General features: G+C 37.6%; 1 non-coding gene across 1 annotated transcript; it reads right to left on the bottom strand.

Annotated features, from left to right (window-relative positions):
• Nucleotides 1-20,712: 20,712 nt before the first annotated feature.
• LOC114676570 (U7 small nuclear RNA) lies at nucleotides 20,713-20,774 on the bottom strand. Its single transcript, XR_003727621.1, has one exon. It is a non-coding gene; the product is annotated as a U7 small nuclear RNA (small nuclear RNA).
• Between the last annotated feature and the right edge of the window lie 6,481 nt (nucleotides 20,775-27,255).

Raw genomic sequence — 27,255 nt, forward strand, 5'->3', positions numbered from 1 at the left:
TGAAGGGTCAGGGGCAGAATGATATAATTTGGATGTTTGTACCCTCCCGATCTCATGTTGAAATGTAATTCCCAATGTTGGAAGTGGGGCCTGATTGGAAGTGTTTGGGTCATAGGGACAGATCCCTCATGAATGGCTTGGTGCCATTCTCATGACAGTGAGCGAATTATCATGATCTCTGGTGGTTTAAAAGTGTGTGGCACCTCCTAGACTCCTCTCTTGCTCCCACTCTCACTATGTGATATGCCTGCTCCCCTTAGCTTCACCATAATTGGAATCTTCCTGAGGCCTCCTGATGGAGGAGGCCTCTGAAGTAGATGCCAGTGCCATGCTTGTTAGCCTGCAGAACCATGAGCCAATGGGATATTCCTTTCCAGCAATTCAAGAAGAATCTAATATAGTAGCTCTACCATATTAGAGAACCTACATGTGTCCTCTTCAGAACGGTAGATTCAAGGTAGTAAGATTTCATAGATGGTGGCAGATTTCCTCCAGGGCAGGCAGGCATTCCAAAAATACCAGGGGGAAACTATGCAGTCCTTCTAAACCTAGCCTAAATTGTTAGCCAATTGTTAAACATTGATCAAAACATCACTTAGTTCTTCCTGCTTTGCTTTCTATCTTTGTGAACATGTTGAAAAGCACTTTAGAAAACTATGAAGTGTTTCACAAAAGTTAGAAAATCAATAAAAAATGATTATAGAAAAAAATGGATCTTATGTCTATGACAAGACAGATTGCTGAAATATCAACTAATGTTTTGATCTCATTATATATCTTGGATTTTCAAGCAAGGTCATTAGTCTTCTTGTTCTTTTATTCAGGGACATTTATAGGACCAAAGCAAAATTTCATAACAACTTCCCTCCTGTATCTCCTTTTCAAAAGACTAGACTTACTGAAGATTTTGCTAGAGGAAGGCAAGAAAAAAGTCAAGTGCCTTTTGAAGGGAGAGTAGGTGAACAGAGAAGAGAGGGATACTAATAGAAAAATCTTCCTTCTCATTCTCTTAGAGGTTTCCAAGGGGGATTACTGCCAGGACATTATAGCATATATCAGGAGTTCACAAACTACAGCCTGCAGGTTGACACCAAATTTTGTAAATAAAGATTTTTTCGAAGATGACAGATTAGAGGCTTTTAGCATGCCTCAGACACTTGTAAATAGCAAGATAGTACATAAAGATCATCTCTGTGAGTTTTAATTCAAGTAGGAAAATTGGAATCCACCAAAATCCTGGGGATGAGAGCATGGGCAAACAGCCCCTGTGACAGCATCTGGCTAATCAAAAGATCCTAGTGTAGGGTGGGTTCTCTCCTCTCTACACCCAGGCAGATCACCAGACATTTGGAGCACCTGATCACCTGAATACGCAGCCCTGAGCCAGCCACTCCTTCCTATACAAAGACTGTGGTGAAGTGGGGTCCTCTTTGCTCCATGCTCAGGCAAATCTCCAGGTATTTGGAGCTCCACTCTCTCACATTAGGAGTTCAGGCTGACTTTCCTCCCCATGGAGAGAACTTGGGGCCAGGGAGGAGGTTTCCCAGTTCCTTGCCTAGGCACACCTCTGGGAACCTAGTGGTTACCCATGGGATTCTCCCTCAGCACTAGTGTTTGTGCCTGCCAATTCATATTGCCCCCGTCTCCACCCCCTGGAGCTAAACAGGGAACTCAGACTACTGAGCATTCCACAGATCAACCCATTGTCTGATGCAACAGGGAGTTTCTCCCAGTAAAAAAGGATCAAGTATACACCCAGTTGCACTGGCCACATCTGGGTCTTATCCGTAAGTGCCACTTACAGGTTGAACTGAACAGCCCAATATAAAACCTGCTGACAGAGGTGCATAGGGCTACAGAAATGAAGCCAAAAGACCTTATGCATATTCTCTACAGTCACATCCCCTAGAGAGGGGGAGAAAGGGAAAAGCAAATGAAAAAAAAAACAACAATAATATTATAAGTAAGGAAAGAAAAAGAAAAAATTCCACCCCCACAAAAAAATTACAAAAATTAGAAATTCCAACATCTTCAAATAATAAGAACCAGCATAAAAATTCTGGCACCATGAAAAATCTTAAGGTAGTGACACCACCAAAGGATCTAACTAGCTCTCCAACAATGATTCCTAACCAAAATGAAAATTCAGAAATGACAGATAAAGAATTTAAAGTATGGATTTCAATGAAGCTTAACAAGATCCAAGACAAGGTTGGAAATCAATACAAAGAAACTTCTAAAGCAATCCAGGAGATGAAGTAAAAGATAAATATCTTTAAAGGAAATCAACCAGAGCTTCCAAAATTGAAACACTCACTAGAACAATTTCAAAATACAATTAGAAGTTTTATCAATAGACTGGGCTAAGTGAAAAACAGAATTTCAGAGCATGAAGACTAGTCTTTAAGCTAACCACGTCAGACAAAAAAAATAATAATAATTTAAAAAATGAACAAAGTCTTCAAGAAATATGGAATTATGTAAAACCACCAAAACTACAAGTTATTGGCATTCCTGAGAGGGAAAGATAAAATGTAAACAACCAGGAAAACATATTTAAGGGAGTAATTCAAATAAATTTTCCTTATCTTGCTAGAGAGGTAGACACAGACACAAGAAATCCAGAGAACATGTAGGAGATACTATATAATACAAATATCATCAAGGCATATGGTTACCAGACTTTCCAAGGTCAAGGCTAAAGAAAAAAATATTAACATCAGCTAGAGAAAAAGATCAGATCATGTACAAAGGGAAACTCATCAGGCTAACACAGGCCTTTCAGTAGAAGCCTTGCTAGCCAAGAGAGATTGAGGACCTATTTTCAGTATCATTAAAGAAAAGAAATTCCCATCAAGGATTTTATATCCCGGTTAACTAAGCTTCATGAGTGAAGGAGAAATCAAATATTTTTCAGACAGGCAAGTTAAAGGAATTTGCTAGCACTAGACCAGCCTTACAAGAGATCCTTAAAAGGGAGTTCTAAACATGGAAACAAAAGAAAAATACCTGCTACCACAAAAACACACTTAAGCACACAGCCCACAGGTCCTATAAGGCAACCACGCAGCAGCAACAACACAGTAGCAACCACACAGTAGAAGCTACAAAGAAACCAGCCTACAATTTCATGATAGGATGGAAACCTCAGATATAGATATTAGCTTTCAATGTCAAGGATCTAAATCCCCCCACTTAAATGGCATAGAGTAGTAAGTTGGATAAAGAAGCAAGACCCAACTGTGTACTACCTGCAAGAGACCCATCTCACAAGTGATGACACGCAAAGGCTCAAAGTAAAAGATCGGAGAAAGATTTATCATGCAAATAGAAAATGAAAAAGAGCATGGGTTACTATTCTTGTATCAGATAAAACAGACTTTAGACCAAAAACAGGAAAAAAAAAATGGATAAAAAAGGGTAGTATATGATGACAAAGGATTCAATCCAACAAAAAGACTTAAGTATTCTAATTATATTTGCACCCAACATTGGAGCACCCAGATTCATAAAACAAGTACTTTTAGACCTACAAAAAGCCAAAGACGATGAAACAATAATACAGGAGGATTTCAATACCCAAGTGACAGCATTAGACAGATCATCAAGGCAGAAAACAAAGAAATTCTGGGCTAAATTTGACACGTGACCAATTTAACCTAATAGATATCTACAGACTACTTCATCCACCAACCACAGAACATATATTCTTCTCATCTGCACACAGAACCTACTGAAAGATCAACCACATGCTCTGCCATTAAGCAAGTATCAATAAATTCAAAAAATTGAAATTATACCAATCATACTATTGAACCACAGTGGTATAAAAATAGAAATCAGTACCAAGAAAATATTTCCAAACCACACAAATACATGGAAAATAAACAACTAACTTGCTCCTGAAAGAACATGTTTGGGTAAACAACAAAATCAAGGCAGAAATGTTAAAAGTTCTTTCAAATAAATGAAGACAGAGACACAACATACCAAAATCTCTGGGGTACGGCAAAAGCAGTGTTACAAGGAAAGTTGATAGTACTAAAGTTAGGAACCTCTCAAATTAATGTTATAACAAAAACACCTAGAAAAATTAGAAAATCTAAAACAAACTAACCCTAAAGCTAGCAGAAAAAAGACAACTAAAATTAGAGCAGAACTGAGCAAAATTGAGAACGAAGTATCCATGCATTTTAGCTCAACAAAACCAAATGTTGGCTCTTTAAAATGATGAACAAGATCTATAGACTGCTAGCTAGATTAATAAGGACAAAAAGAGAGGTGATTCAGATAAGCACAATCAGAAATGACAAAGGTAACATTACTACTGATCCCATAAAAATACAAAAGATCCTCAGAGACTATTATAAACACCTTTATGCATACAAACTAAAAAAACTAGAGGAAATGAGTAAATTCCTGGAAACACACAACTTTCCAAGAATGAATCAGGAAGAAATCGAAACCCTGAACAGACCAGTATCATGCACAGAATTTACTCAGTAATAAAAAACCTAAAAACCAAAAAAAAACTTCTGGACTAGATGAATTCACCGTCAAATTCTACCAGTTATAAAAGGAAGAACTGGTACTAATTCTACTGAAACTATTTCAAAAAATTGAGGAGGAGAGACTCCTACCTAACTGATATGGTTTGGCTCTGTGCCCCCTCCCAAATCTCATCTTATAGCTCCTGTTTATAACTCCCGCATGTTATGGGAGGTACCCAGTAGGAGATGATTGGATAATGGGGGTGGGCCTTTCCCATGCTGTTCTCATGATAGTGAATGGGTCTCACGTGATCTGATGGTTTTTTAAACAATGGGAGTTTGTCTGTGCAAGTTTTTCTCTTGTCTGTTGGTGTGTGAGACATATCTTTAACCTTCCGCTATGATTGTGAGGATTCCCCAGCCACATGGAACTATAAATTCAATAAGCCTCTTTCTTCTGTAAATTGCCCCGTCTTGAGTATGTCTTTATCAGCAGCATGAAAACAGACTAATACAGTAAATTGGTACCAGTAGAGTGGGGCATTGCTGAAAAGATACCCAAAAATGTGGCAGCGACTTTGGAACTGGGTAACAGGCAAAGTTTGGAACAGTTTGGAGGGCTCAGAAGAAGACAGAAAAATGTGGGAAAGTTTGGAACTTCCTAGAGACTTGTTGAATGGCTTTAACCAAAAGCCTGATAGTGATAAGAACAATAAGGTCCAGGCTGAAGTGGTCTCAAATGTAGATGAGAAACTTGTTAGGAACTGGAGCAAAGGTGGCTCTTGTTATGTTTTAGCAAAGAGACAGGTGGCATTTTGTCCCTTCCCTAGAGATTTGTGGAACTTTGAACTTGAGAGAGATGATTTAGGTTATCTGGCAGCAAAGCATTCAAGAGGTAACTTGGGTGGTGTTAAAGGCATTCAGTTTCCAAGCAACAAAGTATTAAAGAGGTGACTTGGGTGCTGTTAATTGCATTCAGTTTTATAAGGAAAGCAAAGCAGAAAAGTTTGGAAAATTTGCAGCCTGACAACGTGATGGAAAAGAAAATCCCATTTTCTGAGGAGAAATTCAAGCCAGCTGCAAAAATTTGCATAAATAACAAGGAACCAAATGTTAATCACCAACACAATGGGGAAAATGTCTCCAGAACATGTCAGAAGTCTTCACAGCAGCCTCTCTCATCACAGACCTGGAGGCCTAGGAGAAAAAAAAGTGGTTTCGTGGGCTGGGCCCAGGGTCCCTGTGCTGTGTACAGCCTAGGGACTTGGCGCCTCTCATCCCAGCTCCTCCAACCATGGCTGAAAGAGGCCGGCATAGAGCTCAGGCTGTGGCTTCAGAGGGTGCAAGGCCTCCAGCCTTGGCAGCTTTCATGTGATGTTGAATCCACAAGTGCACAGAAGTCAAGAATTGGGGTTTGGAAACCTCCACCTATATTTCAGAAGATGTATGAAGACACTTGGATGCCCAGGCAAAAGTCTGCCACAGGGGAGGGGCCCTCAAGGAAAACCTCTGCTAGGGTGGTACAGAAGGGGAACGTAGGGTAGGAGCCCCCACACAGAATCCCTACTGGGGTGCCACCTAGTGGAACTCTGAGAATATGGTCACTGTGCTCCAGACCCCAGAATGGGTAGGTCCACTGACAGCTTGCAGTGTACACCCGGAAAAGCTGCACACACTCAATGTCAGCCCGTGAAGGCAGCCAGGAGGGAACCTATACCCTGTAGAGCCACAGGGGTGGAGCGGCCCAAGAATGGGAACCCACCTCTTGCATCAGCATGTCCTGGATGTGAGACATGGAGTCAAAAGAGATTATTTTTGGAGCTGTAAGATTGGACGGCCCTGCGGGATTTCGGACTTGAATGCAGCCTGTAGCCCTTTTGTTTCAGCCAATCTCTCCCATTTGGAATGGCTATACTTACCCAATGCCTATAACCCCATTGTATTTAGGACATAACTAACTTGCTTTTGATTTTACAGGCTCATGGGCAGTAGGGATGGGCAGTCTCAGATAAGACATTGGACCATGGATTTTTTAGTTGATGCTGAAATGAGTTGAGACTTTGGCGGACTGTTGGGAAGCCGTGACTCATTTTGAAATGTAAAGATAGGAGATTTGGGAGGGGCCGGAGTGGAGTGATATGATTTGGCTCTGTGTCCGCACCCAAATCTCATCTTGTAGCTCCCACAGTTCCACGTGTTGTGGGAGGTATCTGGTGGGAGATGACTGAGTCATGGGGGCAGGTCTTTCCCGTTCTGTTCTCATGATAGTGAATGGGTCTCATGAGATCTGATGGCTTTAAAAAATGGGAGTTTCTCTGCACAATCTCTTTTTTATTGCCTGCTGCCATCCACTAGATGTGACTTGCTTCTCCTTGCCTTCTGCCGTGATTGTGAAGCCTCCCCAGCCATGTGAAACTGTAAGTCCAATTAAACCTCTTTCTTTTGTATATTGCCCAGTCTCAGCTATGTCTTTATCAGCAGCATGAAAATGGACTAATACACGAACTGATCCTATGAGGCCAGCATCACCCTGATACCAAAACCTGACAGACACAACAGCAATATATATACACACACACACACACACACACACACACACACACACACACTGATATCCCTGATGAACATGGACATGAAAATCCTCAACAAAACACTAGCAAACTGAATCCAGCAGCACATCAAAAAGCTAACTCACCACAATCAAGTAAGCTTCATTCCTGGGATACAAAGTTGATTCAACATATGTAAATCAATAAATGTGGTTCACAACATAAACAGATTTAAAAATGAAACCCATATGATCATCTCAAAAGACGCAGAAAATGGTTTTGATAAAATCCAATATTCTTTCATAATAAAAGCCCTCAACAAATTAGGGATCAAAGGAACATACCTCAAAACAATAAGAGTCATCTTTGACAAACCCACAGCCAACATCACCCTAAATGGGCAAAAACTGGAAGCAGCTGCCTTGAGAACTGAAACATGACACGGATGCCACTCTCACCACTCCTATTCAACATAATACTAAAAGTCCTAGCCAGAGCAGTCAGGCAAGAGGAAGAAGTAAAAGGCATCAAATAGGAAAAGAAGAAGTCAAACTATCTCTCTTTACTGATGACATGAACCTATACCTAGAAAACCCTGACAACTCTGCTAAAAGGTTCCTGGAACTGATAAATAACTTTGGTGAAATTTCAGGACACAAAATCTATGTACAACAATCAGCAGCATTTCTGTATACAAGCATCCCAGCTAAGAGCCAAATCAAGAATGCAATCACATTAACAATGGCCACCACACGCATACAAACAAGGAATACATCTAACCAAGGAGGTGAAAGGTTTCTACAAGGAGAACCACAAAGCACTGCTAGAAGAAATTATAGATGACACAAACAAAGGGAAAAACATTCCATGATTATGGATGAGAAGAATCAATATCATTAAAATGGCCATACTGCCCAAAGCAATCTGCAGATTCAATGCTATTACTATCAGATGACCAATTTAATTTTTTACAGAATTAGAAAAAACTATTCAAAAATTCATATGGAAATGAAAAAGAGTTTGAATAATCAGAGCAATCCCAAGCAAAAAGAACAAAGTCAGAGGCATCACATTATCCAACTTCAAACTATATCATGAGCCTACAGTAGCCAAAGTAGCATAGGACTGGTACAAAAAGAGACACATAGACAAATGGAACATAATAAAAGGAATAAAGCAACAGACCTACAGCCATGTGATCTTTCAAAAAGTTGACAAAGATAAGCAATGAGGAAGGATTCCCCATTCATTATATTGTGCTGGGATAGCTGGCTAGCCATATGCAGACAAATAAAACTGGACCATCAGCCTATCATAATACTAGGAGAAAACCTAGGAAACACTATTCTAGACATCAGCCTTGAGAAGAAATGTATGACTAAGTCCTCAAAAGCAATCTCTACAAAAATAAAAATTGACAATTGGGAAGTAATTAAACTAAAGAGCTTCTGCACAGCAAAAGAGACAATCAACATAGTAAACAAACAGTCCAGAGAATGGGAGAAGATATTTGCAAGCTCTGTATCTAATGAAGGTCAATATCCAGAATCTATATGGAACTTAAACAATTCAACAAGAAAAAAAAAGCAAATAACTATGTTAAAAAGTGGGCAAAATACATGCACAAAGACATTTCTCAAAGGAAGACATATAAGCAGCCAACAAACATATGAAAAAAAGATCAACATAGCTAAACATCAAGAGACATGCAAATCAAAACCACAATGAGATAGCCTCTCACAGTGGTCAGAATGGTTATGATTAAAAGGTCAAAAAACAACAGACGCTGGCAAGGTTGTAGAGAATAGGAAACACCTATATATTGTTGGTGGGAATATAAATTAGTTCAGCCACTGTGAGAGTACTTTAGAGATTTCTCAAAGAACCTAAAACAAAAGTACCATTTGACCCAACAATCCCATTACTGAGTATATATCCAAAAGAAAATAAATTGTTCTACCAAAAAGACATGGGCACTCATATGTTTACTTCAGCCCTACTTACATTAGTAAAGACATGGAATCAACACGGAATACTATGCAGCCATATAAAGGAATGAAAATGTGTTCTTTGTAGCAACATTGATGTAGCAGGGGGCCATTATCCTAAGAAAATTAATGCGGAAACAGAAAACCAAATACTACATGTTCACATTTATAAGTGGGAGCTAAACACTGGGTATTCATGGACATAACAATGGCAACAATAAACACTGGAAACTAATAGAGGTGGGAGGAAGGGGCCAAGGTTTGAAAAACTAACCATTTCATATCATGCTCACTACCTGGGTGACAGAACCAATCATACCCCAAACTTAAGCATCATGCAATATAGCCATGTAACAAACCTGTACATGTACCTTCTGAATCTAAAATAAAACTTGAAATTATTTTTAAAATTATAAATCAAAGCCAGATAAAAAATTTTTTAAAATATGTTTGGAACACAGCCAATTCTATTCATTAAGATATTGTGTATGGCTGCTTTTGAGCTACAGTAGTACAGTTTACTAGTTGTGGCATATTTACTATCCACAAAGTTTTGACCATACTCTATGTGAATGGCACCATCTAGAGCTGAGTACTACAAAACTTCCACAATCATGCAGCATCCCCAAAACTACAGATCCCTGGCAAAAATTATCATCCCTACTGTGTCAGGAAAGTGACTTCAAATGACATGTGAGGTTCAATGGGGGCCACATTAGTGGGACTGTAACAGGATACATTTTAGAAGAGGATAAAATCACAACTGCAAAGATATATTTAACATGTCAAGAGTTTTATTTAACTAAATAATCGAGAGAATCAATAATATATAACAACCAGTTCAAATGAAGATTTGACTTAAAGAGATTTACAGTTTCTATCTCATCAAAGAACACCAGAGCTATACAGTTAAAGGGGTGTATTAGTCCATTTTCACACCGCTGATAAAGACATACGTGAGACTGGGTAATTTATATATAAAGAAAATGAGGTTTAACGGACTCACCATTCCACGTGGCTGGGGAGGCTTCACAATTTATGGCAGAAGGTGAAAGGCATGTCTTACATAGTGGCAAAAAAAAGAGAATCAGAATCAAGTGAAAGTGGAAACCCCTTATAAAATCATCAGATCTCATGAGACTTATTATTCACTACTACAAGAACAGTATGGGGGAAACTGCTGCCATGATTCAATTATGAGAATTATGGGAGCTACAATTCAAGATGAGATTTGGATGGGAACACAGTCAAACCATACCAACGGGCAAAGCAGATTTTAATCAGGAACTATTGCAATATGGGAAAAGAGACCTCAATATAGAATTGTAATCAATTCTAAATACAACACGGACAACTTGTGGATTTATAGCCAAGGAGCAAGGTCAGGGTTAGTGGATCAAAATTACTAAAAGGAAGATTTAAGTGTAAGGGGGGACTTCTAGCTAAATGGATCCAATAGGATTCTTATTGAAAGCTTGCCAGGATGAATGGATGTCACCTGGGGGACTCGGGGGAATGATAAATTAAATCAGATATCAAGGGTAGGGGTTCTGGTTAAACCAAATTAGCAAGACCATTGCTATGTTTGTGTAATGCATGTCTGATAAGAATAGACACTAAGGTCACAGCCTAGAGGGCTTATAGGCAACTGGCTAGGGTTTGGTCAAGGAGACAGTTTTTGTCCGTTTCTCCTCATGTTTAAGGAAGGAAGAAACATTGTTCTTGAGTAATAAAAGTCCATTACACATTAGTTTGCCTTTTATTCATTAAAGACCAGCTGGGAACTAATGGAGGTGGGAACTAATAGAGGCTGAACCATCTGTTGAGACTTGGTAGTAGAGGATATCTGCTGGATAGTGTAAGTAATCAGGTATTGAAGGAGCAGAGTTTTTAGGAAAACAAAGTAAGACAAAAATTAATGGTTGAAGCAAACTGAAAACCCAGTTTCTGAGTCCAGAGTATAGCCAGTTGACAAGAGTTTATGTTGGGTTCGAAGCATTTTCAGATGGTGGAGTGAGGATGGCAGTGGAGAGCTGACAGATTTCCTGGTTTGCAGTTTGAATGTCTTTGGTGATGATACATGCATCAGTGCTGCAGTTTTGGTTATTTCTCAGAAGAGAGCATGAAAACATCTAGCTTCAAACACAGGGCTTCTTTAGATAGTCCCAAGAAGAACACGGGCAATCAAGTTTTAGTTCTCAGTAATGCCAAGTCAGGAGTGTGGGAGAAAAACTAGAAATGTTCATTTGGAGATATGTAGCCAGATTTCAGGGGAAACTAGAAAAATTGAGCAGGATCCAGTCTAGTTTACAGACAGATAATAAAGCAGAAAGTAAAATGGAGTTACCAGGAGGTGAAAAATAGCAGCTCTAAGACAATGAACACTCAGAAAGGTAGGCTATATAGCTTTCCATGAAAATACAAAATTTCTCACTACAATCACCCTCATTTTGATTAAAGATAACTAAAGTAAGGTTATTCTTGTCTTCAGAATAAGTCTGGTCTCATTAGATCTGGCATGATTGTTTACCTAGGTGCAGCAAGACTATAATTGACCACAAAGACCTTAAAAGTTTGCTTTGCTAAAACTTTTCATAAGGAATCTCGGATTAGACTTCTAAAATCCTCTCAAGACTAGGAAACCAAGCCAAGACCTTGCCACCAGATTTTACCTTCAATACCCATCAATTTGGGTGAATCCCTCTCTCCTTGAAGTCTCCAAAATACTCTAAGTTTCCTAGCCCTGCCTGAATAAAAACTGCATTACTCACATGTAATGCTGCAAACACTATAAGTTAGCTCCCAGGCCATTTTTTTCTAGAAGGGTTTTTTAAGCATTGATTCCATAAAGTCAACCTTAATTCCTTAAAACTGTCTGGTCATATCTGATTCTATGCCTATTATTCTTAAATATAACATTCCATTCAAAGCCTTGGTTAATATAACCAATGTTTCCAGTTATGTCCTAGTAGAATAAAAAAGGTAGATTCTTATTGAACTTATGTAAATATATTGCCATGAAAATAAGAATATTCAATAAGAGCTTTGGAATTCTGAAGGGATCAGGAAGGGGAAAAGATAAATGTTTCATTGCGGTTTGTAAAAGTATAATATACTAAATCATTGTAATTTATGGATAGTTTATGAGAAAAAAGAAAGGGGTTTCTTATATCCAAAAAATAGAGCATTAAAGAACCAACAATGTTCCAAAGAAAAACTATAATCTTCTTTCGCCAGTTCATTTATTCCCATGTTAGTAGTTCTTATTCTACTCAGTCTTGAGTTAATAGTTTCATGAACTCATCAGCTTTTTAATAAAACCCTTGGGACTCACATATGATTCCAATGAAGATGGATAATGAATGAGACTAAATTTTCTGCTAAACAGGTGGCTGGGTCTCAGATTCAGAATATATTTGATTTAAAGAAACTAAAGTATGTTGATATGTTTTGTATCTCTGAGTATATGAAGGAAAGTTCATATCTGTTGTATTCAAGTTTCTTGAGGACAGAGGCTTTGTCTTACTTCTATTTTCTTAAAGCTGGTGCTGGATAAGTGATTCAAAAATATTTGCTAAATGGAATTGAAAGAAAAAGTCGATGAACAGAATAAATATAAACTAAGAAACAAAGAAAATTGGATATTTTACATAGTTAAATAAAACTTCATTGGGGGGAAGACTTCTGACTATGGATCATCTCACATGTGAAGTATCCAAATTCTTATCTAACTTCACTGTAGCATGTATGAGAGAAATAACAAGAAGAATCTAATCTAGAAACTTAGGAGCTGCAGAGAGAGCCTTACATCTGCCTGTTTTTCTAAGAACACTGACTGAGGAAAGAGGATCAAACAGAAAATTATTTTCTTCTGCAGGAGAAAAATTACACTGGAAGTTTACACTTTAGAGGACACCTTAAGGATTATCTGATTCAACTATTTTATTCTCTTTAAGCTAGTTTGCAACTCTGTAAATTGAAGATAAGTGGGAACACCACAAAATAATTTTTGCCTATTGACATGCAAATTCCATTCTGTTCAATAAAGGTCCAATTGATTTCCCTTCCCTTCCTGTGGAAAAACCAATTTGGCCTCCATTTGCACATTCATTTTAATATTTCCGATTTATAAATGTGTCTAGTCTTCAGATTCTCTTCTGAGCCAGCTATAACATCTCCCTGGTTCCCTCACTGGTAAATGAGTAGAATAAAATATTTACCATCTGTTCATTTTTGTTTCTATGACAGTCATGAGTTTCACCTTTTTTGAAAATTAGTTTTTAAGACTCCCCAAAATAGTATTAGTTTTATGAGAAAGTAAATATTCAATTCAAAAAACCCACATAGATAAAAACAAAATCAAAAAGAGGACATTAGAGCTGTCAAAATAAATTGGGAGCTAAGCTTGGAATAATTATTAGTGTGTTTTTAAGGGTACAGGTAATATTTATGTTCATAATACATCACCTAAGCCCATTGCAGTAGCAACAGCATTCAGGTCATACTCTAAAAGCCATCTATAAATACATTGTTTTAATTATTTACCCCATTGCCTTCATCAAAATGTAGAGATAAATCAAATCCCAAAGCCAATTTCCTTTTTCTCCCTGTATTTACATTTGTTCCTTTCTCTGTTTGCTAAATATCCATGCAAAAATCACACTAGTGTTAAAATGTGTATGTGTTATATGGCTCAGTTATCCTCTTTGAGTCTATTACAAAATCTCCTCTAGGCTATTTCCAGGTAAGGGACTATGACAGTCAAGTTCCTCCAGAACTGTCTGAGTTAACCTTCCTCAGAAGACAGAATTTTGTGGAATAGCTTCAGGTTACAAAAATCACAAGATCTTATTATGTCAATTGAATTTGATGCGAGACACCTATCATTTCCAAACTCTATGGAATACAATCACACCATTAATTCTCTGGAGAGACAAAGAGGAGAGTTCAGGGATAAGCATTAAAAGAGGTTCCCTTCTAAATTATAATTAATTGGGCTCTGAGGAACGTAAACCACAAGCTGAGAGAGAGATGCTCATTTGATGAAATAAATGCAGTCTCTCCCAGACACCAGAGCATTGTTTGGGAAAGGATATTTTAGAATTGAATATGTGAAAAAATAAGAAGAGGTAACACATCATTTCCACTGCAGTTTGTTAGATTCTAAAAACTACACATTATGTGCAAGAGAACACCAAATGATTCCCCCAGAATACGGACTCAAATGACAATCCTGGTTGATTACTTCTTTTAAAGCTACATTAACTGGGGATAAAAAAAGTTACAGGCTTTCACCAGCAGAGGGAAATACTGTCCTAAGGAAAAACATGGAATCTCACGCCCATTTTTTCCATCTTAATTCTTCCGAGGTATAAGGAAGAAATGAATGCTTCTCCCTTGTTCTTCTCGTTTTATGGCATGTTGAACAGCAGAGAATTTGCTACTCGATGCCTAGAGCATAATTTTTTGAGGAAGGATGAAGGAGAATGCAGGAAGCTGTGAGATCAGAGAAGAGTCAACTGAGAGCTGTCAGGCTTTAGGAGACACGTGAGGCTGAATTATAAAATAGTTCCATGTGCAAAGGAAATAAGAGCTTTCCTTATATATTCATAACTCACTCCTCCCTCAAACCTTCAAATCCAAAGCTTATTCTGGAATATTGGCGAGTCCTCATTGGCTCCTTTCTATGGGAGACTATTAGCCATCCTCAACCAACAGGAACCTCTAATGTGTAGGCATTCAGCATGTGTCCTTCAGGCACTATATATTTTTAAATGTCTAGCTGTTTTCCACTTAATATCACCATAACCTTACTACTTTATTTTCCAAGGTCCCCAATACTGCCAACAATTAAGCTGATTTCATGAAGGGAAGCTACATCCTGCAGTTGAATTACACAGCAAGTGTCACAGTCCTGAACGAATGGGAGGATCTACGTTCTTGTGATACAGCAGTCCTAAGCAGCCTCCTTCCAAACCAACTTTAAAGCCCCTCCTAGGGTCACAGCAAGCAGAGGTCACTACATATCACAAGAAAAGAAGGAAGAGCATCTTCAGCAGAACACTAGGGTGGCACCCTTGGGTTAGAGAGAGATGATGCAGTGCCACATTATACAGTTGTCTTCAGAGAAGAAAGAAAGAAAATGGGAGCAAGGAAGGCAGGCAGGCAAAATGGTACAGGTCACTGCATAAGACACTTTGGCAATTTCTTTAAAACCTAAACATACTCTTACCACAAGATCCAGTGATAATGCTCCTTGGTATATATCCGTAAGTTTAAAACTTTTGTCTATGCAAAAAATGCACATAAATATTTATAGCAGTTTTATTCCTAATTTCCCAAACTTGGAAACAACCAAGATGTCCTTCAATAGGTGAATGGATAAAGAAACCGTGGTACGCATGGAATACTATGCAGTCATAAAAAAGAATGAAATCATGTCCTTTGTGGAAGCATAGATGGAGGTGGAAGCCATTATCCAAAGCAAATTAATGCAGGAACAGAAAACCAAATACCACATGTTCTGTCTTGTAAGTGGGAGCTAAACGTTGAGTACAGATGGACACAAAGAAGGGAACAATAGATTGAGGGATGAAATAATCTGTATATCAAACCCCCACAACATGCAATTTACCTATATAACAAACCTGCACATGTATCACTGAACCTAAAATAAAAGGTGGAAGTAAAAAAAAAATAAGCTATGGTACAACTAGATAATGATGAATTATTTAGCAATAAAAAGAAATGAGGCATGAAGACATGAAAATGCATGGAAGAACCTTAAACATATATTGCTAAGTAAAAGATGTCAATCTGAAAAGGCTATATTCTGTATCAATATAACCATATGCCATTCTGGGAAAGGCAAAACTGAAGATAGTACAAAGATCAGTGGTTGTCAGGGGTTCAGGAGGTCAGAAGGAGGGACAAAATTTTTAGGGCAGTTAAACTATTCTGTATGATACAGCAATGCCAGATACATTGCATTATACATTTGAAAAAACACACAATGTACAACTGGGTGTAAACTATAGACTTTATTTAATAGTAATGCATTAACATTGGCTTATCAATTCTAACAGATGTGCCACACTAATGAAAGATGTTAATAACAGAGGAAACCGAAGGGAGAGGGCAAGGGTCCTATTGAAACTATCTGTATTTTCTGCTCATTTTTCTGTTCATTTTTCTGTAAGCCTAACTACCAAAAAAAGTTAAGTCTATTATGAATGAAACAAACAAATGAAGAATAACAAGAAAGAGCTATTGGGTTGGAAACTCCTAGTAAAAAAGAAATGGTCTGACACCAGAATCTATTGAATATCTTCTCTATTTTATTGTATATATTTATCATAGAGATGTTCAGGTCCAATCAGGAGTCAGAAATCATATAATGATTTAAATTGGGGAAGTTTAATATACAGTTATTAAACTATGGTCAAAGTGTAGCTATTAAACATTTTTAAGGTTAAATGTGCTCCCTAGGACTGAGGAGAGCACTAAAGAAAGGCCAGATTTGGAACGTGTAACTTCTCCCCAAGTCTGGGTTGAAAAAGTAAAATTGCAGTCCAGCGGACAGCAGAGGGTTCGCTCTTTGCCTGGACCCGATCTTCTGCAGTCACTGAGCAAGCAGGAAACGACCCTCTGGGGCTCAAGCTTTCTACAGCCAGTGGTCAGCATGCTGGCAGGCAGAGTCAACCTTCCAAGCACGGTGAGAGTATACGTGAGCTTCAGAAAGTGGTTAGAGACATAGGAGTAATAAGAACAAATACCCTGAGGACAAGAGGCCTGGAGTGCACAGTGTCTCCTAGTGTCTCTGTCAAGAAGGATGCAGGAAATTGATCACCAGGTCAGGCAGGAGCTGCAAGGTTGTGTATTGGGGTCATATATTCTGGGCTCTTGGCTGGGACACAGCACAACCCTGTCTTCATCATCACACCACTAACTGACCCTACAATCACTGGAAATAGCATAAGATCCCCTTTTGCCCACTATGTCCTTCTAGTGCCCTCTACTGAAGATGTTGAACATCATCCTCACTATGAAGGAGATGCTTACAAGAATTCCATCCTTTATCACAGACCAAGTATTGGAGAGTAAATTTGGAGCTAAGGGGCGATAAATTGATAACTGTCATATATGAATAAACTGTATGTAATTAAATACAGAATGTGAGTGCAATGATTCTCAAAAAAATTTTTTGTGTTCCTAAAGTTCTAAGATTAAGAACCTTTCCAGGTATTTGTTAAATAAATTCTTCTTAGACTGGATTGACCCTAACTGCCCATTAAAATTAAGATTCTGGAGGTCATGCCATTGCACTCTAGCCTAGGCAAGAAGAGTGAAACTCCATCTCAAAAAAAAAAAAAAATTAAGATTCTAGAGTCTAGAGTGTGAAGTAAGCCTCATCACATAAATCTAAATGGGTGAGTTACGTTGTGCCTTCACAGTATCTAATGTTATAACAACACTGTGCTGAAGTTGTTGAAATCCAAGTCTATTGAGATCAGGGAAAGTTAAGTCCATGGTGATAGGTCTAGAAAATGTCTCAAACAGGAGAAGTTCAAAGATTTCTTTTTTTTTTTTTTTTTTTTTTTTGAGACGGAGTCTCACGCTGTTGCCCAGGCTGGAGTGCAGTGGCGCGATCTCGGCTCACCGCAAGCTCCGCCTCCCGGGTTCCCGCCATTCTCCTGCCTCAGCCTCCTGAGTAGCTGGGACTACAGGCGCCCGCCACCGCGCCCGGCTAATTTTTTGTATTTTTAGTAGAGACGGGGTTTCACTGTGGTCTCGATCTCCTGACCTTGTGATCCGCCCGCCTCGGCCTCCCAAAGTGCTGGGATTACAGGCTTGAGCCACCGGGCCCGGCCGAAGTTCAAAGATTTCAAAGATTCTTTTGGCATTTATTTCAGGTTTGTTATAAGAATTGAATACTTTCTAAACATGAAGGGATAAAATGATTCGGGACTAAAGGCATCAATAAAATAATTTACTAAGGGAAAGTCTTGTAAGGTGAGAATAGTAGCATGAGTGGTTAAGCAAGGTTTTGGAACCAGACTGCTTGGATTAAAATCAGGGCTCTGCCACTTATTAGTGATACAAGGTACTTAACCTCTCTGTAAGTCAATTTCCTCATTTTTAGGATGGAGATGGTAATCATTAAGGCGGCTCTTAGAGACATTGTGAGGTTAGATGAGTAGATACATGTGAAGCATTCAGAACAGTGCCTGGCACAGAGTCCATGCTATATAAGCATGGCTATTCTTATTATTAAACTTGTACAGGTACTGTATAAGTAGCAGGTAAAATTGAGGGAGGAATTTTAAAGAGTAAAATGAATACCATATAAAAAGATTGGAAAGAAGACCATGAAACATGAAAAAAAATTAGAAATCCCACATCTCTAGATGCTGTGAAGCATGAGACTCCTCCCATAAAAGGTAAGTGCAGATTTTTCAAGGGAGTCATGGCATCCCATACGTCCCACAAAATAAGAAAGGGCTCTAGTAGTTACGAAGAGTCTGTTATTCCCTCCGGAAGATAAGGGTAGACATGGTAGTAGGTGGTTACTGAAGGGCATATCTTTGCTGGGAAAAGTAGTCATCTGCAGTTCTTACCAAATAACCCACCCCTTTCTCAACCTCAGTGATGGTATTATTTATACTCACTTCTGCTTAATACATGGATAACTTACATTCAGATGTTTTCCATCTAGAATTTAGATAATTTATGGTAAATGCACTCATTTCTGAATACTTTCATTCAGTTTAACAAACCAGTTGTTTCGACTGGAAATTTCTTGGTGTATTCCCGACCATAATAAAATACTTTCCTACTTTGAACTTCTATTGAATGATAGCACAATTGCAAATGCCGCTTGCAAAAAATAATTGGAGTTGGTCATGCTTTCTTTCTTAGGCAGCCTAATTTTCTAGGATGCAAATGGATGAAATACAGGTTCTGGCCTTAATTTTCTCACTCATGCATGCTTGAAATGATTTCATTGTCTCATGCTCCACTAGGACAATTCTGCCAACTATTTTATTTCTTAATCTGTAAGAATATTACAGTATAGTATTTATGTCTAGTGTATGCCTGTGCATCTATTTTTGTTCACTTGTGTTTTGCAGTTTTCCGTTAAAATCCCATCCTCTTAAACTTTTAAAAATTCTGTCCACTTATTTTATATCCTAAGAAGATTACATAATTAATAAAATAATAAATATTATACATGTTAAATTAATCTGATTTCTTTCCACATTGTGAGAAAAATCAACTTGGTTTCATTAAGACTGCTTGCCTCAGGAATCATTCCACTGAGTCATTGCAGGATAATACATATATATATGGCTCCTGATAAATACATCATAGATTCCAGTAAGAAACCTGATTCCAAGCCCCTACTATACATGGATGCAACTGCCCTTTTTTCACCAAAATGGCAAGTTGCAATAAATGGCACCCATTATTATTCCACAGACTCAAATTTTGGCCAAAGACGGAGCTGGGATGGATGCTCAGACAGAAGGCGCAGTGTGTTAGTTCATTCTCACACTGCTATAAAGAAATACCTGAGACCGGGCATTTTATTAAGAAAAGAGGTTTAATTGGCTCATGGGTCTGCAGGCAGTACATGAAGCATAGTGGCTTCTGCTTCTGGGGAGGCCTCAAGAAGCTTCCAATCATAGCAAAAGGCAAAGGGACAGCAAGGCATCTATCAAGGTGGGAGCAGTGGCGGCATCAGGAGGAAGGAGCAACACACTTTTAAACAATCAGGTCTCTGAGAATTCTATCACAAGAACAACACCAAGGAGATGGTGCTAAACCATTTATGAAGGATCTGACCCCATGATTCAATCACCTCCCACCAGGCTCCATCTCCAATGTTGGGGATTACATTTCAACATGAGATTAGGGCAGGGACATAGATTCAAACCGTGTCGCACAGTTTCACTCCCTGGTCACATTCTGTATTAAGAGGGCATTTGTAAAGAAAATATGTTAGCATGATGGTTAACACCATGATGAGAGGCATAAGAAGAAGGCAAGTGAAGGCAGAACTCTAAATAAGTAGAAGAGGAAGTCAAATTGTTGGGTTCGCTTTTTTGAGGTGGTGGGCATTGTTTGGTTATGTTTATTGTTGTCATTAGAAGCTTGCTGCCCATCCATCCGCCAATAAATGAAGGCTGTGATTTCCCTCCCATCCCCTCAGCCAAGGCTCCTAGGGAACCACATTATAACACTGCCTCCAAACTGTCTTGCCTAAAGTCTCACAACAACTATGTGTCAAAACAGGATTGGAACCCAATTGCCCTTGGCTTCAATATTCACAGATTGACCTTCAGGTCTTTTACATAAACCCCCAATGTGTGGCTAGCCTGGAAAACACAATGTAAACCCCACTACAATCCCTTATCTGAAATTCCAGATCCAAAATGCTCTGAAAACTGCAAGGTTTTTCTAAGTTTATGGTAAACACAGTTGGTGATAAATCTGACCTGAACTGACAGGAAGATATTTACAGTCTTTATGTACTCCATTTAGTGTGAATATCCAAACATTTTCCTAGAAAAGTGTTAATGTGTTTGAATACTGTCCTCAGACCTTGCTGTGGGTATACATATATTTTATTTATTTGTTTTCTTTTTCCTTTCTTTTTATTCACTTTTTTGTGGGGGGTGGGGAGTCAGATTCCTGGTGAAAACTGGAAAACATGCTAGACAAATTCTAAAAGATTGGTAACACTGTGGGTATATATTGAGATAGTATGTAAACAACAGGGCAGTCACACAGGGCCCCACACTTAACAAAGACCCTGCACTTGGCTAAAAGCTCTGCTGTGGCATCATGAAATCCTTAATAATTTTGTAACAAGACGCCTTGCTTTCCCCACCCCCACCACAGAGCCCTGTAAATTATGTAGCTAGTCCTGAGTATAAGCACAGTAGTACTTTTCTAAAATCAGAAGAGTTATGAGCTCTGAAACACATCTGACCTAGGGCTTTGGCTAAGGGACCTATGTTACTACACTACCAGTATTACTTCTGTTTTTACTAACACCATGGGTTGAGTGCCTCCTGCAGGCAAATGATTTCCTAAGGACTTTACACATGTTAGCTATAACCCTGTGAGGTACATATTATGTTATTCTTTTTTTTTTTAAGTTTAGTAAAGTGAGGTTCTAAAAGTTACCCTAAAGTTTCAAGATCACCCAGCTAGTAAATGGCAGAGTTGGAATTCAAACTAAGGTCTGCCTGACCCTAGAACTTGTTTAATATTCTAGGAGATAGGTGCTTTGGAAGTATTAGGACAAACCATGAGATTGCCAATATCCAATCATTTTACACAGAAACAAATGGCTATTTCATGTGGCTCAACTTAACACGAATGACTACTTATAAAATACAAGCTCCCTCTATTTCATTTATGGGTGTTTTTTCAGTTTGAAACGATGACCAAACTAATCGTTTTGCTAAAATGTAAATAAAAGGTTGCAGTGAAGTCAGAAGAAAAATTTATGTAGTTCAATTTAAAACAAGTTGCATGTCTCATCCTGTCTCACTAGAGATGACATCACTGCTCCTAAATAGGGAGGATGGATCACATGGGATAACTTGTTTTTATTGTGATCAGCTGCAGGCGATCAGCAAGATGACCTCATCTGCAGCTGAGGGGATTTGACCTTTGCCCCTTTAGGTATGTGAAGCAGAAAAAAAATCCGTCACAGACTGAGGAATGCAAAGCAGACAAGCATCTTCAGCCAGCAGAGTTTATCAAGCATGTGTTCAGTGCAAATGCTCAGACTTGGACATGATGCAAAAGCAATTAAGAGAAAGAACAGTGAGTAGCCTGGGAGTTGGGTGGGTCCTTTGGTGTTTCTCAGTAACACTAGAAAAATATATTTTTCATTTTCGAATAATAAAAGATTAGAAATGGGCCTTTGAAATAAAAAATGCTTCTTGTACTAAGTTACTAGAAGCAGATGATAGAACTTAAGTTCTTATCATAATCAGTTTCCTGTGAGAATATCTTAGATGTAATCAAGTAAGATCTGACAACTGATCAATTTAACTGGTTAGTTTTAAAAACAAACTCTAAATAAAACATGTTCTTCGGCTATATTTTTAAATTGATGCAGTGAAAGTGACAGTTCAACAATAAAAGTCCGGCTTATACACTCACACACGTCTAGGAATGTGTGGAAAATTAACGAGATAAGTTGCTTATTGTGTATTCTTTCCTCATCCTGTTTATATCTACTTAACTCTCAGACTGAAAAGCTTACAGTGTTACAGATTCCCTTCTGTTCAAAAACTCCTTATTAACCAGAAATTGCTTCATATTTTAGGGCTTTGACATGTATTATTTGATGTAGCACTCATGGGCACCATGATGAGGAGCTCTTAAATCAGCTTAACAAGGGTGAACTAGGAAGATCAAAAGAGTGTTCCTGTTTCCTGGTGAGTAATTGTTAATCAATATCTTCCACATCAAACACCCTGCAAGAAGCAGAGTTTTTGTATTTTACTAGCAACTAATTGGAGAGATGGAAGCCCTCCAAAAGAGTTCTTGAATGCTGAAATATGAAACGTAAAAAAGATTTCATCCAGGTTAAAAAGGCAGTTTATTATTGTGATTTTCAGCTGCACAGTTACCCAACTTAACAAGCCAAGTCTTTTCACATTTCCTGAGTGATTTTTATCTTACTGCTTCCCACTTCCCAAGTGGGAAGAAATCTCATTCCCTCAAACTGAGAATCTGAGAAGACCAATTGCTTTTAAAAATGTAAGAAAAATGGCTGATGATTCAGGCAGTTAGTAGTATAATTATTTCTTATTTTTTATTCTTTTTGTGATACTAGAAGTAGTCATTTTCATGTTTATCCAATATCTTTCTCTTTGAGGTCCAAAGTGAGGTGTCAAATTTCACAAAAACTACATTTCAGCAATATTTTTGGTGGATAGATTTTCAAAGAGTTTTGCTTGGTTATCACTCAGTGCACTCAGAAAAATAGTCATTTACAAAAGTAAACATCAAGAGATAGTGAAAAACTTTACGAAAGAAAAAGTATTATATCCTAAGTGTCTACTACTAGGTGAATGGATAAATACATTGGGGTTTATCCACACAACAGAATTCTACTGAGTATAAAAATAACTCAACTATTGATACACTCAGCCACAGGAATACATCTTGAAATAATTATACTGAGTGAAAAAAATTCCCTAAGACATTTTGTATGACTCTTCCAGTTTATAAAATTCTTTTAAAATGCAAACTAATCTATAGTGACAGAAGGCAAATGAGTGGTTGCTTGAGAACAAGGAGAGGAGGCAGGGAGGGACAAGTGGAAGGTATTACAAAGGGGCAAGTGAAGGTTTCGCAGGTGATGAATATGTTCTCTATCTTCATTGTAGGTAATGAATATGTTTGCTATCTTCATTGCGGTGAAGTTTTTTAGTGTATACATATATCCAAACGTATTCAATTGTACACTTTGTGTAATTTATTGTATGTCAGTTATATCGCAATACAGTTTTCAAATCTTTAAATAAAATTAGGCATGAAAAAAAGGTATTGTAATTTGCCTTAAGTCACAGGAAGAACAAGGACTTGTAATTAGCTGTCTGAAACTAAAGCCAGCAAGGAGGAAGAAAAGATCATTCTTCCAAACAATATGTTTGCCAGTTAGAGAGGACTCCTTGACTAAGGAGGTTGCCTACTGATTATGTGAAAGTCAAGAATGTTCCAAGAGGGAAGGCTTTTAGAGGAGTGTTACTAGTTTGGATGATTTAATGTGAGGACCAGTCTTACGTTTTGACCAATTTTCTTTGCAGAGCATCTAAAAACATGATGACCTTGATTAATCAGAGAAAAATAAATATGATTTCATATTTATTTTGATACTGGCTTTCCTCAACCAGCTTGTGGGTACTTAGTAAGTCTTCAAGGATTATAAAATAAATAGGTACTTAGAATATCTTGAAAAATTCTGGAGAATTCTTCACATTCTTCCCAGCTACTTGAAAAACAAAATACACCAGGATGATGATTCCTTAGACCAGGGTTTTTCATCTGCAGCATTATTGACATTTGGAGTTGGATACTTCTTTGTTGTGAGTGACACCCTGTCCATTATAGGATGTTTAGCAGCACTCTTGTCCTCTAACCACTAAATGCCCAGAACACAGTCCTCTTAGTTCTGACAACCAAAAATGTCTCCAGACATTGCCAGAATGTCCCTTGGAGTACAAAACTACCCCAATTGAGAACTACTGCATCAGAATCACTGTCATGTTAGAGAAAAATTCAGAAATTTTAAATAAGCAAAAAACTAATTTAGAGAAGAAGGGTTGATATCATTACTAATAAAAGAGCTCTTACAAGCCAGTGAAAAACTATACTGCTAGAGAGAGAAGCATAAAACAAATAATAACTTCTAATATTTCAAATTAGCTTACCACTGGTAAAGAGCTTTAAAATTTACATTACTTCTAAGCTGGGTCCTCTTTGCTGCTTGGGTTTGGCAAATATTCTCTAATTTTATTGCCTACCTTATATAGCATTTCAGCCTGTAGTTTTAGCTGATCATTTCTCAGCCGATATACATCTGGTAGCATTGGATCTTTCCTTAGCTTTCAAACAACAGTAGCCATTGTCTTTAAACAATGGTTATGGCCCATTATGAAGTGGCCGGTTGTAATAAATGTATCTTAAACGTTAGTACAGAAAAAGTGTATCACACTTGAAATCATCTTGTTTCCATTAATCAAATAAACTCAGGTTTCTGTTAATTAAATGAGATGCCATTCTGATTTAAACTAGACAGCAAAAAACCCAGAATTAAAAGAAAAGCTCAATGATATAATCAAGCTATTTGAATGAATGGTTGTAATAATTATTCTCATTTTGTGATTATAACATTATATTTAAATATAAAGATTTATTGTGTACATGTATACAATGTACATCACATTAAAACATTTGGGAGAGAATATAAGGGTGTAAATAATGAATAAATTAATTGATTCATGATCTTTTTTCTTAAAATGACTATAGGTAGAAGTTCTGATCCCAAGAAAAAGACACAATGCAAATGTTTGGAGAAGGCCTCTAAATCTGGATTCTTCAAAGTAATATTTGTATTCAAGGGCATTGATAAAAGATACATTGTATATGTGATAATTTCAGACCCTTCCACAATGCAGAGAAAGGGTTTATTTGCATGCTAATGTATGCCAAGGGATAAGTAATTCCTCCCCTTCTTCTCCTGCTAAATACTGGTCACAAAGCTTAGATTCAATGTCAAATAAATCTGAAAGCTGGTACTCGAAGTCACTGCTGGGGAAGAGAAAAGCTTTATGCCTGTAGCTGGGCCTATGGACAAAGCCAAGGATTCAGTAAAGTACTGAGGCTTACATTCCAGCTGTGTAATCATCTCCCTCTGTGACCTCGGACAAATGATTATGCTTCCACATTCTTATTTCTTCATCTGTAAAAAATGACAAGAAAAGTTTGGAAGGGGAGATCTCAGTGTTCATACTCAAACTATAGATCAAATTGTTATAATTAAAACCACAACATAACCCAGTTCTACAAACCTATAGCAGATGCCGTAATATTATATCATGTGTCAGTAAAAATCTGCTTATATTCCATCTGATATAGACACAAAGGTGATGTATTCTTTAACAGGCGAAATAAATCCCTGTAGAGCATACTACTGGCATTGTTCTTTCCTTGCATTCAGCTCGTTAAAAACAGAATGATCATGTGGGAACCTTGAAAAAAATGACAGAATATACTAAGTGAAGCACTTCTTTAAGAGTACATAATTTTAATTTTAATCAAAATCCCAATTTTATTTTTAATATTAGCCTTCATCAAGAATGTGAAAAAACAAAACCAAAAAAATTTACTTTTTTTATTCCTTTAGTTTAATAAGAGCAAACTGTTTCTAGTCTTAGTTCTATGAACAACAAGGTATATGACTTGGACAGATACGGCTAATTTATAGAAAAGAATATTGTATGTAATCATTATGCATTTATATTTAAGAGCCTTTACAGTAACATTGAAGGTAACTATAACATCAAGTAAGAAATTATTTAGAAGAGTTTTTACATTTTTAATCACTTAGAAAAGTGTTCAGAGAATACTAAGTGAACAGACAAAAAAGAAGTAAAACACATACCTATAGTATAATATCAACTACCAAAAAACGCCAGGGGTAGTAGAAAAATCTACCAAAATGTTAGCAATAGTCTTATTTAATGTGGTGAAATTGTAAATGGTATTTTTCTCTTCTTTCAACTTTTATCTTCATTATAATCTCTAACACCTATATATTATTTTATAATCAGAAAATAATAAACTATTCATGAAAGAAAATATAACTCCCAGGCAATGAGGACTTCAGCTTCCGTCTGTTAATTTCTGCAAACAGTAGTACCCATTATTACTGAGAATGCTCAGATGCTCTTACACACCAATGACGTTTCAGAATCAAAGGATTAGTTATATCCCATGCCATACAAAAAACAAAAAAATTGATTCCCAGGTATTACTTACTTCCTCTGCTTATTACTGCAGCCAGAGATCAGGGTTGGCAGTGAGGGAATAATTTTCCTTGCCTCGGACCAGGAAGCCTTCAATTCCAGGGGAAGAGATGACAATGTGAAGGAGTAACGCAGCTGGGGAATACCTTATTGATGAAGCCACAAAATAGCTTTCTAAATGACCAGAAGTCATGCCTAGCAAATGTATCAGCAAATCTCTGTGGCTTCATTATCCAAACTTCTTCCTCTAGGAAACCACCTACTTCTCCCACAGAGGAGTCATGAGCAGTTAGTGTCAGCTCAGGAGCAGCCGCAACTGCCCACATACTTCCAAGAGCTTCTAGTGTCTTTCTAAAATATACACACAGCTCTCTCTGAGTATAAGTATGACTCATTTCTTCATTTATTCAAGTATGTGTCAAGCCCCGGAGACAAAAATATCTCCTCATTTAAAACAGGTAATTCAAGCATCTTGAGGTTATAATTTGAAGTTTGCCTCAAGGTATTACAGAAAAAGTTTGCATTTTAGAGTAAGGTAGACTTGCGCTTGAACCCCAACAGGAAAATAATATTTACGGTTGGAATTGGATAATTTACTTGGCCTTTCTGAACTTTTATTAATATGCTATAATGGGGCTTGCCATATTGATATTATTTTAAATATCTGGTA

Source organism: Macaca mulatta, chromosome 2 (genome assembly GCF_049350105.2).
Source record: "Macaca mulatta isolate MMU2019108-1 chromosome 2, T2T-MMU8v2.0, whole genome shotgun sequence".
Lineage (NCBI taxonomy): Eukaryota > Metazoa > Chordata > Mammalia > Primates > Cercopithecidae > Macaca > Macaca mulatta.